Here is a 14287-nt window from a genome sequence, read left to right as displayed (position 1 = left end):
AGTTGCCGTGATCCATGTATAAAACTTCTTCTCCTTCCTGACGTTTCGTTGCCGGCTGCGGGCAACATCTTCTGAGGTGAGGTCGCCAATATAGAAGCAGGGATTTGTCTGTTATCACCGCATTCTGCCGATGAAATCAGGATGGAAACAGCTAGGATATTACGTAAAGCCAAGCCACCCAGCAGTAATTTATCCCTAGGAGAAAGGAAGGCGTTACGGGAGATTAATGCGGACAGGAATATTATTGTACTTACTTCTGGTAAGGTAATGCTACTGTCACGCTGAAGAGTGAGGGTTATCATAGAAAGATCAGTGACCTCTTGGATCGTACCACCTGTAAAAAACTGAAAAAGGACTCTATAACGAAAGTGTTAAGTACTACCCAGCGAATAATAAAAAGCTCTTCCATTCCTACAGAAGATAAAAGATACCTTTTCAAAACTTAAGCTTTACCTTCTAGACTGTATGGGTTACCTAAGATACACAAGCCCAATGTCCCATTGAGACCGATTGTAATTGCCATTGGGGCTCCTACTCAAGAGCTGGCAAGATATCTTGCTTCTTTGTTGCAACCGTATATTGGTAAAAGTGACATCCATATTAAAAATTCCATGCATTTTATCGAAAAACTGAAGGAGATCACAGATGACAAAAACTGTTTCAAATGGCTCTGAGCACTATGGCACTCAACTGGTGTGGTCATTAGTCCCCTAGAACTTAGAACTACTTAAACCTAACTAACCTAAGGACATCACACACATCCATGCCCGAGGCAGGATTCGAACCTGCGACCGTAGCAGTCGCATGGTTCTGGACTGCGCGCCTAGAACCACGAGACCACCGCGGCCGGCAGTCCAAGTGACATCCTTATCAGTTTCGATGTAGTATCCCGGTTCACCATGGTCCCTCTTGACGAAGCTCTTTCTTACATAGCTGATATGTTTCCTACTGATATACTAGCTTTGTTTCGACATTGTCTGTCCTCGACTTATTTTCAATATAACAACGAGTTTTATGAACAAATTGATGGGGTGGCCATGGGTAGTCGTCCAAGCCCTGCTATTGCTAATGTATTTATGGAAGTTTTCGAACAATTGCTGCAGTCGGCCGAAAAAAGCCCTTTAAAATGGTAGCGATACGTGGATGACACATTTGTGATATGGAATCATGCTGAACAGGAACTGAGTGATTTTTTGGTGCACATAAACATTTTCAATCCAAGGATACAATTCACCATGAAGAAAGAGAGTAGTGGACACCTAAATGTTTTGGATGTATTGGTTATTAAACGGTCAGATGGGACTCTAGGGCACAAGGTATATAGGAAAGACACAAACACCGATCGTTACCTACGTAAGAATTCGAATCATCATCCTAGGCAGAAGAGAGGAGTCATAAAAACTTTAATGGACAGAGCTAATAACATCTGTGAGCCAATTTACATACAAGATGAATTAAGTCATTTGCGAATAGCTTTCAAGAGAAATGGGTACACTGACAAGGAAATAGATCGAGCACTCCACCCTAGAAGAAAAGTCTCCGAAAATACACTACAACAACAACCGTCGGCTGGAAAAGCTTTTCTTCCGTTTATTCGTAACATCACGGACCGTATTAGTAAAGTTTTGGCCAAGTTTCAAGTGAAGACAATCTTTCGACCTACCAAGAAAATTAGTGAAAGTTTAAGGCCGTGAAAGACGCACGACACCCCTTAGCTACTCCAGGTGTGAATAAAATTTCGTGTAGCTGTGGCATGGTTTATACTGGAACAACTAAAAGTAGTGTTAATACCCACCTAACGGAACACAAAAGGAACTGTAGATTGGGACAGACTGAAAAATCAGCTCTAGCGGGACACTTTTCAAAGACGGTGATCACGAAATAAAATTTAGTGAGACAAACGTGATAGCTATGACCTCACATTATTACGCTCGCACGTATAGAGAAGCTATAGAGATCTATAAGTACGGAAATAATTTTAATAGAAAAGAAGAAGGATTAAAACTAGACAAGATATGGCGTTCGACTTTGAACCAACGACGTGACAATCGCTTATCTGTAATCGAGAGAGATGGCACTAGCCAGAGAATAGTTTTAAAGCCGAAAGCACGTGACGAGTAGTGGCTCCATCTAAGCGCTCTATATAAGTGGGACCAGCAGAGCCGAGCAGCCAGTCGCCGACTCATCTCAGAAGATGTTGCGCGCAGCCGGCAACGAAACTTCAGGAAGGAGAAGAAGTTTTATACATGGACCACGGCAATTCAGCCAGGAAGTTTTAATTAATAAATTAGTGATATGATTTCCAAACACGAGAGCCTACTCTTTTGACTCACAGCCATTTTGTTAAATAGCTATACTAGCTGAACAGCAAACGAAGAACTATGAAAACAGGAAAAACAGTGAAGTACAAATTATTAAAGAACGATCAACGAAGCACAAAATACGTAGCAAAGGAATTTTGATGAATGGCGATTTAACATCCAGAACCCGGATGAGAAATTGTTTCACTACAGCAACTGATTTGATAAACATAGTGGGTAATCAGAAACAGTATTAATAGCTTGTAAGAATATTTCAGGGAAGGTTTTGCTGAGAAATAATTTTTTAGAAATAGGTTTGATTCATTGCCCCGTTTCCGAGTTAATTAGTGTTCAGGTTTGTCAGTCACGCCACCACGTTCGAAAATTCAAAGGACCCGCCAGAGACGGTGTCGCCAATCGTTTTCATCGCTTGGTTTCCTATAACCGAATAAGAGAGCAAAAACCAAATAGGACTTGGGAGAGTAGCAAGGATCGGACCCAGGCCAAAAGCTGAGCATTGGACTGCTCTGTCACCTGCTTTATACACTGTGTCTGGCAGACCGCTTGAATCTGCGAGCACAACGACCCAATTCGGTAACTTCAGTGCTAATTAACAGGGAAACAGCACAACGTATGGAATTTCTTTCTTAATAATTCTCAACACTACCTACACTGTATAAACCTTACAAGCTTCCCACCCTGTATATGGGCGAAGTTGCTTTGTATTTAAATTAATAAGTGAGAAGGCGAGACTTCCGTACATTGTGGGGATTTTCTGCTAAATACATTGAGTCGCCAAAGAAACTGATATAGCCATGGGTATTTAAATACAGATATATGTAAACAGGCAGAATACGGCGCTGCAGTCGGCAACCCCTACGTAAGATAACAAGTGTCAGGCCCAGTTATTAGGTTGGTTACAGTTGCTTCAGTGGCAGGTTATCAACATTTAACTGAGTTGGCGATGAAGTCCCCACTGTGCTTTATCCATCATATTTTCCTGTACGATTATTTCACGAGTGTACTCAGAATATCAGGAATCAAATAAAACTCCAAATCACCGACATCGCTGAGGCCTGAAAAAGATTCTGCAAGAACAGGACCAACGACGACTGAATAGAATCGTACAACGTGACAGAACGAGAACCCTTCTGCAGATTGCTGCAGATTTCAATGCTGAGCCATCAACAAGTGTCAGCGTGCAAACCATTCAACGAAACATCATCGATTTGGGCTTTCGAAACCAAAGGCCCACTCGTATGATGACTGCACGACAAAAGATTTAACGCATCACCTGGGCCTGACAGCACCGACATTGGACTATTGATGACTGGAAACATGTTGCCTAGTCGAACGAATCACGATTCAAATAGTAACCAGCGGACGGACGTGTAAGGGTTTGGAGAAACCCTCATGAATCTATGGAACCTGGATGTTAGCAGGGGACAGTTTAAGGTGGTGGAGGCGTTTTAATGGTGTGGGGCGTATGCAGTTGGAGTGATATGGGAGCCCTGATACGTCTAGATACGGCTCTTGACAGGTGGCACGTACGTACGCATCCTGTCTGATCACCTGCATCCATTCATGTTCATTGTGAATTCCGACGGGCTTGGGCAATTCCAGCAGGAAAATGCGAACCTCACACGTCCATAAATACTACAGAGTGGCTCTAGGAACACTCGTCTGAGTTTAAACACTTCCGCTGGCCACCACACTCCCCAGACATGAACATTATTGAGCATATCTGAGATGCCTTGCAACGTCCTGTTCAGAAGAGATTTCCACCACCTCATAATCTTACGGATTTATATTCAGCCCCGCAGCATTAATGGTGTAAATTCTCTCCAGCATCACTTCAGACATTAGTTGGGTCCACGCCACGTCGTGTTGCCACACTTCTGTGTACTCGCGGCGACCCTACAAGATATTACGCAGGTGTATCACTTTCTCTGGATCTTCAGTATAAGTCTAAAGCACTACGTGTAACGACCACAGTAGCGTGACCGATTTGAAAACGTAACGTACTTTTAGATAATGGAAATGCACCACATTCATAGTATCGAGAAAAAGGACGCTGATACGGAGTCAAATTGTTTTATGTGCATCGAAAATGAGCGAATACAGGAAAGAACTATGACTTTGTAAAGGTTGTCAGAAAAGACTGTAATTAGTCGCCTCAAGTGAAGGCAGCTTTTCTTTTTAAATTCCACAAGATGGCCGAAGAACAAATTACATAAAGCCTGACTGAACTTTATTTAATTAAGGTACTTACTAGTTTTTATTAATCCAGAAGTAAAATTCATTTTCATACCGTACGAGTGTCACAAGAGGTGGTACTCACTGCACCTCACTACAAACAATTACCAGCTCGTTGTGAATTAACTTAGAGTATGTGAGCAGCTACTTACATTTGACTCAGTTTGGGACATTAAGGTATAAAATATTATTAGTCGATTAATCTATGGATCACTGCTACAATTATATTGGAAATGTGGTATTACAGCTTAACTCCATGCGTGCAGGGACTTCCAAACATTCATACCTAGTCTGACAAGGATGGGCAGGAATTCGGCCGTAGCCGTAACTCGTGGGTGCAACCATCTCCACAGTTTGCCTACTGTAATTTAGGGAAACCACAGAAAATCTAAATCAGCATGGCCGTGTATCATTTACTGTTTCCATGTGCCAGAACATTAAGCCAGTGTTTCAGTATCGGTTCAACTTCTTTCGGTTTATCCTCAGCGTACACTTCTGTTTCGTTTATACATTGTCACAAAGATGTTGTGTCATAATTTCAAAGCTTGTGTTACATAATTACTTACTTCTCAACACCAACCACTACACACACTACGCACATATCTACATACTATTAGTTGGCATTAGGACCTTGATGAAGATGATTGGTTGCCGTTAGTGCATTGCCGATCAGATGTGCTTGCCTAGCCGGCCGCGGTGGTCTAGCGGTTCTAGGCGCTCAGTCAGGAACCCCGCGTCTGCTGCGGTCGCAGGTTCGAATCCTGCCTCGGGCATGGACGTGTGTGATGTCTTTAGGTTAGTTAGGTTTAAGTAATTCTTAGTTCTAAGGGACTTATGACCACACATGTTAAGTCCCATAGTGCTCAGAGCCATTTGAACCATTTTTTTTTTTCTGCTTGCCTGATAAAGCGAGTCAGTATCCTTCCATTAAGACTACAATGTTGAGCTCAGAAAAAGTAATTTACGTCGGTACTATCCACTGATTTGATATAAAGCTTTTCAGAAAAATTATCAGATTTATTTATCTATGTTAAATTTTTGCACCAGACGCTTTTCTTACTGTATCTATTAAGTACTTCCACTCGCAGAAGGTACTGTTACCACGCAATTTTTAATTGTATTATGAAATAAGTTTGTTTTACTAATCTCTTTAATATTTCACATGAAATTTAATTATTTGGTAGAAAACGTTGTTTTGAGTTATACCTATAACCGTTGTTGGTAATGTATATTTAGCGTGGATATTGACAAATTTCCTGGTCGTGAACAAATGAAATACTACGCTACCAAACTACTCTCATGACTAACATGTGTAGACATCCACTTAGGTACTAAATGCAATCCGTTAAATTACGGTTACACGATAAGTCATACAAATCAGAAGACTGTAAATTCAACTACATACTTTGAGATTATGATTGCGAATAACTTAAATTGGAACAATCACACAGATAGTGTTTTGGGTAAATCAAACCAAAGAGAACGATTAAATGGATGACTCAAGGAGTCGGAGAAAGCAAAGCAGAGACTTCGATTTACTGGCAGACAATTTAAAAAAATTAAAAAATGTGTCTTTACACAGCTTACACTATGCTTGTCCGCCCTCTTATGGAGTGTTGCTGTACGGTGTGCGGTCCGCATGAGATACGATTGACGAAGGACATCGAAAAAGTTCAAAGAAGGGCAGCTTGATACGTATTATCGTGAAACAGGCGAGTGAGAGCCATGGATATGATACGCGATTTGGGTTGCTATCATTAAAACAAAGGCGATTTCTTTGCGGCTGGACCTCGTAATGATATTTCAATCATTTATTTTCTCCTTATAGTGTGAAAATATTTTGTTGGTGCCCACCTACATAGGGAAAAAGTCATAATAAAATAAGAAAAATTAGAGCTCGCACGGAAATATGTAAGTGTTCGTTTATCCCGGGCTTTGTTCTAGAGTGGAATGGTAGGGAAATAGTTTGAAGGTGGCTCAGAGAACCCTCTGCCAAGAACCTTATTGTGAACTGCAGAGTAATCATATATTTGCAGGAATTAGACTTAGACACAGCATTCATATTTCTAATAAAAATCGTCAGTGAGTGAAGAAATAGAAAATCTTTGCATCTACGTCTCTGCACCTAATCCTTGGAGTCTCACAGTTAAAATTAGCATAAAACGTCTCGTATCTTGTGGATGCTTCGAAACGGCACGATCAACTGACAGAGCTTTCACTTAGGGGTTAGGGCTGTTGTTTGTTAAAGCAATGAGTGATGCGCTGAAAGTAATGTCATAAACAAAATATCGACGATGTCCCTGGCGCACTATAGGACGGCATGCTTCAGCAAGCGGTGAATGCTGTCAAGAAATGATATCTTAAGACTTTCTAACTCACAAATGAAAAAAACTGCCTCGACGTCCACATTCGGAACAGTGAATCATACGAAAATGTAACTTGGACCAAGCAAATAGCTCAGAAGTATAAAATGGAATCATTTGAAGTAGGGTGCACAGCAAGTATAGGTATTCGGACAGATCATATAGGGAACTTGGAGACAGATTAGTCTAAGAAAGAGAGATATGGGAAACTTTTGTCTGTAGCAGAGAAAGGTTTTCCTTCGGCATCATGGAATAGTTAACTTTGCTATTTGTAGGAAAAGGCCAGTTATATAGCGGACATATAAATCACGTTTAATGTCAGATGGCGATTAACAATGATAAAAACCTTAATATATATATGATTTTCCATTGTTTATAGCCATAATAACTTGATTAATTACTGACCTTATCAGCTAATGAGCCATTTTCAGATCTGTTTTCGTACTTGTAGAACATGTAACACACAAAAAAATGTCTGCGTATTTTCAGTGATACCACCCCAGCTGGAAGACTGACAACTCAAAAATTAGAAAAATAGACACATCGTGGCATGTGACGTGGTCTGTTACAGCAGAAAGGCAGCAAGTCTTATCGGTAGCAACGCGATACAAAATGAAGTAGTTCTGTAATAAGTCTTGCAGTTATCACCGAAGGAATACCAGAGATTTGAATAGTGTTACAATAACAATCCAATCTCAATTCTAATGCAGGAAGCTAACAGGCAAAACATTGTGCAGGTTCCTCTAAGGCGGACGCGTAACATTTCAAGAGGAGGAAAGACTCCTGATATAACGTTTGTAGACTAGAGTTTTGCTGACTGTTTGTATGTGATATCAGCGCTGCGTCCAAGGAAGTTGAGTTCTCTCCTACACGCAACCACCTGGCCTCTCACATGTCGAAGGGCCGGCGCCCCAGACAGACGATCTCGTTAGCGGTGACCGAGTGGTGGTTAGGATGCCACTCCAGCGACAAGGACCTCGAAATAGGAAGGCCACCAAATCCTTTCGAACACGCGAGTCTCTGAAATGACGTCAATTTTCTACTCACCTGAGAACGGTTAAAGCTGCGTCGCCTTCGTCCAGTACGCAATCTGACTAGTAATTTGTGCGGCCCTCATTCCGTCCTTCCGTCCTCCATCCATAACCCCATTTTCTGGTTGTCGCTGAGGTAACGACAGTATTTTCCTGTCAAAGGTAGATCGAAATTTCTCTTTATAATGGCAGCTGTATAAAGATTACTCTGTAATTCGCACATGAGGTCCTGTGCTGTATTAAATTATAATTGAAACATTGCTCTGGCTGAAAACCACACAAGAGACATCACACACCGTTCTGAGGAAACAGAGCAGATGCGTAATGAAGTCTGGCTGTCGTAAAATACTGTCTTTGCATTCACGACTGGGCGCAACCAATATTCATAACATAAAGCTGCATTTCCTTAATTGCCCACTTTATGGTACATAATTTAGGACTTGTTCTCCGAAAAATTCTATTACTTGGACTAGAACGAAAAATAAGGCACTGGGCCAATAACAGCATATGACATTTTACCAGCAGCTTATTAACATTAAGATTCATAAAAAAAACGGATAGCAAAAACGTAATGTGGAAGGTCTTACAGTTTTTGAGAAAGTCCCTTTCAAGGCAGAATATATAAATATTAGAATTTTCCACTGAGAAATTAATTTAGAGCGATGGTTGGTTGCATCTAGATCTACATTTATACTCCACAAGCCACCCAACGGTGTGTGGAGGAGGGCAATTTACGGGCCACTGTTATTGCCTCCCTTATCTCTTACAGTCGCTTATGGTTCGCGGGAAGAACGAGTGTCTGAAAGCCTCTGTGCGCGCTCAGGTCTTTCTAATTTTACATTCGCGAACTCCTCGAGAGGTATAAGTATGGGGAAGCAATATATTCGATACCTCATCCAGAAACGCACCCTCTCGAAACCTGGCGAGCAAGCTACACCGCTATGCAGAGCGCTACTCTTGCAGAGTCTGCCACTTGAGTTTGCTAAACATGTCCGTAACGCTATCACGGTCACCAAATATCCCTGTGACGAAACGCGCCGCTCTTCTTTGGATCTTCTCTATCACCTCCGTCAATCCGGTCTGGTACGGATCCCACACTGATGAGCAATACTCAATTATAGGTCGAACGAGTGTTTTGTAAGCCACCTCCTTTGTTGATGGACTACATTTTCTAACGAGTCTCCCAATGAACCTCAACCTGGTACCCGCCTTACCAACAATTAATTTTATGTGATCATTCCACTTCAAATCCTTCCACACGCATACTCCCAGATATTTTACACAAGTAACTGCTACCAGTGTTTGCTCCACTATCATATAATCATACAATAAAGGATCCTTCTTTCTATGTATTCGCAATACATTACATTTATCTATGTTAAGGGTCAGTTGCTACTCCCTTCACCAAGTGTCTATCCGCTGCAGATGTTCCTGCATTCACTACAATTTTCCAGTGCTGCAACTTCTCTGTATACTACAGCATCATCCGCGAAAATCCGCATGGAACTTCCAACACTATCTACTATGTCATTTATATATATATTGTGAAAAGAGTGGACCCATAACACTCCCCTGTGGCACGCCAGAGCTTACTTTAACGTCTGTAGACGTCTCTTCATTGATAACAACATGCTGTGTTCTGTTTGCTATAAACTCTTCAATCCAGCCACACAGCTGGTCCGATATTCTGTAGGCTCTCACTTTGTTTATCAGGCGACAGTGCGGAACTTTATCGAACGCCTTCCGGAAGTCAAGGAAAATAGCATCTACCTGGGAGCCTGTATCTAATATTTTCTGGGTCTCATGAACAAATAAAGCGAGTTGGGTCTCACACGATCGCTGTTTCCAGAATCCATGTTGATTCCTACAGAGTAGATTCTGGGTTTCCAAAAACGACATGATACGCGAGCAAAAAACATGTTCTAAAATTCTACAACAGATCGACCTCTTAGATGTAGGTCTCTAGTTTTGCACATGTATTCGACGACCCTTCTTGAAGACTGGGGCTACCTGTGCTCTTTTCCAATCATTTGTAACCTTCCGTTCCTCTAGAGCAGGCTGTTCCAACCAAGCTCCATGGAGCTGGAGCGTTCCGGAGCGCTCACTGCGGCTGCTCGGAGCCCACGTGGAGTGGGAAAGCGAACTCACTGTCCCCTGGCCGCATGTAGCCGCAACTGACGCAATAATCCGTGTTCAATGACAGCTATGACTAGCTGCGGGAGCCCTGTACCTCTATTGGAGAATACTTTTCTATTCATTAAGAGGGATGGTCGTCTTCAGTGTCTTGTATGTAATAAATTATTTAATTCTACGAAGAGGTACAATATACAACGACATTATACACGTCTTTACGCAGCGCACTACAATCGGGTAGAAGCGTTGCACGCAGAGAACTGGTAGCCAGGCTTAAGAACGACATACCAGGAGACGTAAGTTCGAAAACGGTTTCGTAATACGGAGAGTATCAAAACATGCAAAATAGTTCGTGTTCTGTAATGCGTTTATAATTTTCTGGTGAATGAGAGCGGAGAAAACACTAATGAATATGCAATTCGAGCAAGCTAAAGACTCGCTCACATCATTGCGACAAGTGGCAATCCATTCTTGGTGGGACCACTCGTAAAATCGTGCATGGTAGTAGTTGCAGAATGTTTGTTTCCAATGGAGGTGCAGGCAATTGAAGGGGCTTGCCTGTTGAAGCAAACAATGTTTCGTCGAATCCTGGGCATGGCAGGAGGATTTAGGGACACAGCTCAGGGAAAAGGCCGAGAGCTTTGTTGCATTTTCGCTAGCGCTTGACGAAAACACCGACATAACGGACTGTGTTCAGCTTGCAGTCTTTGTGCGTGGTGTCGTCATGGAGCTGCAAGTAACTGGAAAACTCTTGGATGTGGTACCACTCGATTACATCGCAACAGGACGTGACATTTTTGAAGCTGTTTGTGAATCAGTGGAAAATATGAATTTCCCGTGGGAAAAGCTCCATTCTGTAGCGACAGACGGTGCACCACAAATGATTGGACGTCACCAAGGTTTTGCTGCTCGTTTGAAAAATAAACTCAGACACGAATTCGGGAAAGACATTTTGACTCTTCATTGTTTTAATCTTAATCACGAAGAGGAACTGTGTGCTGAAACAGTAGAGCTAGTTGGCGTAATGAAAGATGTCGTGTAGTGTGTGAATTTTGTGCGGCGTCACGGTATGCATAATCGCCATTTCAAAGGATTCCTGAAAGACATGGAAGCGGAGTGTGGGGATATACCTTACCACAGTAGAATTCGTTGGCTGAGTTGGGGAAAAGTTCTTGATGTTTTCTTTGCCATTCGCGAGGAAATATCCCCTTTTCTCGAAATGAAAGGGGAAGAAATGCGTTGCCTGAAAGGTATAAAATGGATATCAGACGTGGCGTTCCTAGCTGACATAACTATGCATCTGAATAATTTAAATCTGTCATACCAGGGCAAAGGGCAGCTAATCGTTGACATGCACGACCAGATCAAAGCGTTCATGGAAAAGTTACGTTTATTTGAGAGGCAGATGAGTAATGGACATTTAACGTTATTCAATCGTCTTGCTTCTTAAAAACTACCTGAAGGTACTACTTTCGGCGATTACCAAGCAAAGATAAAGCAGCTCATCACGTCGTTTTGAATACGATTGCGAGACGTCACTAGTTTGGAAATGGAACTTAAGGTGTTCAGCACTCCTTTTTCAGTTTCCCCGATGACTTGTCATCGTCACTTCCAATGAGGATTGCTGATTTGCAGAACTCATCCTCGTAGGAAAAGTACTACAACACGTTGGATTTCTCACTATGGTATCGTTCATGACAGCAAAATTCATTTCCCAAGCTTCACAAAAACGCCGCTCAGTTTACGTGCATGTTTGGATCTACGTATTGTTGTGAGCAGCTTTTCTCAGCAATGAAAAGAGTAAAAAACTAAGGAACGATCGTTTTTTCAGGATGCAACAATGAAGGCCATCCTCCTCATTAACGCAGCGAACACTTTGACGCCTGATATTTCCAATCTTGTAATGAAAAGAATATGTCAAGCTACAGAGGACCAAAAAATTTAGTATGCAATTTCTTGTAAAAAAAGTTGTTTCTTATTATTGCCGGAACATCGTATTTACTGGTGTAGCATGTCACCACGTCTTAGCAGCTATGAGTGTGAGGTTGTCGATCTTGTAAGACGCAGCTAGCACATCAGAACGCTTGCTTTGCCGCCTGCCTCAACCAGCCGTGCCACGTGCCAGCGTGCCGGCCCACTAGAATGGTCACAGCGAGCGACAGGGCTCCCAGAAGCAGGAAGCGCTCCGCGGCTCACAACGGAACCGACGAGCTGGAACAGCCTGCTCTAGAGATTTGCGGTACACTGCTGTTAGAAGGGGGGCAAATTCTTTCGCGTACTCTGTATAGAATCGAATTGGTAGCCCGTCAGGTCCAGTGGACTTTCCTCTATTGAGTGATTTCAGTTGCTTTTCTATACCTTGGCCACTGCTGGCCGAGGTGGCCGAGCGGTTCTAGGCGCTTCTGTCCGGAACCGCGCAACTGCAACGGTCGGAGGTTCAAATCTTGCATTGGGCATGGATGTGTGTGATGTCCTTAGGTTAGTTAGGTTTAAGTAGTTCTAAGTTCTAGGGGACTGATGACCTCCGATGTTAAGTCCCTTAGTGCTCAGAGCCATTTGAACCATTTCTGAACCATGGACACTTATTTAGATGTCAGCCATTTTTTCGTTTGTGCGAGGATTTAGAGAAGGAACTGCAGTGCAGTCTTCCTCTCTGAAACAGCTTTGGAAAAAAGGTGTTAAGTATTTCAGCTTTACGCGTGTCATCCTCTGTTTCAATGCCATCATCATCCCGGAGCGTCTGGATATGCTGTTTCGAGCCACTTACTGAACGTAAGACCAGAACTTCCTAGGAGTTTCTGTCAAGTCGGTACACAGAATTTTACTTTCGAATTCACTGAACGCTTCACGCATAGCCCTCCTTACGCTAACTTTGACATCATTTACCTTCTGTTTGTCTGAGAGGTTTTGGTTGCGTTTAAACTTGGAGTGAAGCTCTCTTTGCTTTCGCAGTAGTTTCCTAATTTTATTGTTGAACCATTGTGGGTTTTTCCCGTCCCTCACAGTTTTAATTGGCACGTACCTGTCTAAAACGCGTTTTACGATTGCCTTGAACTTTTTCCATAAACACTCAACATTGTCAGTGTCGGAAAAGAAATTTTCGTTTTGATCTGTTAGGTAGTCTGAAATCTGCCTTCTATTACTCTTGCTAAACAGAAAAACCTTCCTCCCTTTTTATTTATTCCTATTAACATCCATATTCAGGGATGCTGCAACGGCCTTAAGATCACTGATTCCCTGTTCTGCACTTACAGGGTCGAAAACTTCGGGTCTGTTTTTTATCAGTAGGTCCAAGATGTTATCTCCACGAGTCGGTTCTCTGTTTAATTGCTCGAGGTAATTTACGGATAGTGCACTCAGGATAATGTCACTCGATGCTCTGTCCCTACCACCCATCCTAAAAATCTGAGTGTCCCAGTCTATATCTGATAAATTGAAATCTCTACCTAAGACTGAGAAACTTTTTGCGAAATGTATTCAAAATTTTCTCTCAGTTGTTCTGCTATTAATGCTGCTGAGTCGGAAGGTCGGTAAAAGGAGCCAACTATTAACCTAGCTCGGTTGTTCGTTTAGCGCCACAGACAAACAAAGCTTAAAATAACAACTTGAACGCCTCATGGTTAAATAAACAAAACACAAAAATAAAAATAATAAAAAATGATTAAGGCCTTCTGGCTAATAAATAAGTACTAATTTAAAAAAAAAAAAAAGGTTTTCGGTAACCAGGGTGCCTCAGGTTTGTGCGTAATATACAAAGAATGCCGGTCTGGAATATACAGTAGGTGAGGCCCACTGAGGACAAGAAAAATAATTTTGTTAGAATTCCCTGGTAACGATCAGTTACAAGTCTGAGACTGAAAAGAACCTCGCAACATCACTAACAAAAAGTATACAGGAAACCAACATACACAGATAACACAATTAATAAGTCATCCTGCCACCCGGATAAACATAAGACGGCTTCATACAGAGCAATGCTAAACAGACTGCACAAAATACCACTAGAATCAGCTGACCAAATAGAAGAACTAAACACCATCAAAGCAATTGCTTACAATAATGGTTACAATCCAAAATTAATAGATGAACTAAACTCTAAGATAAATCCCCACATACACAAATACAATAACAAAACTACATTAATGAATACCACAACACAGTCAAATGAAAAATATGTAAGCTTGCCATTTGTAGGAAAGCTGTC

Source organism: Schistocerca gregaria, chromosome 1 (assembly GCF_023897955.1).
Source record: "Schistocerca gregaria isolate iqSchGreg1 chromosome 1, iqSchGreg1.2, whole genome shotgun sequence".
In the NCBI taxonomy this organism is placed as follows: Eukaryota; Metazoa; Arthropoda; class Insecta; order Orthoptera; family Acrididae; genus Schistocerca; species Schistocerca gregaria.
Note: the sequence above shows the minus strand (reverse complement) of the source record.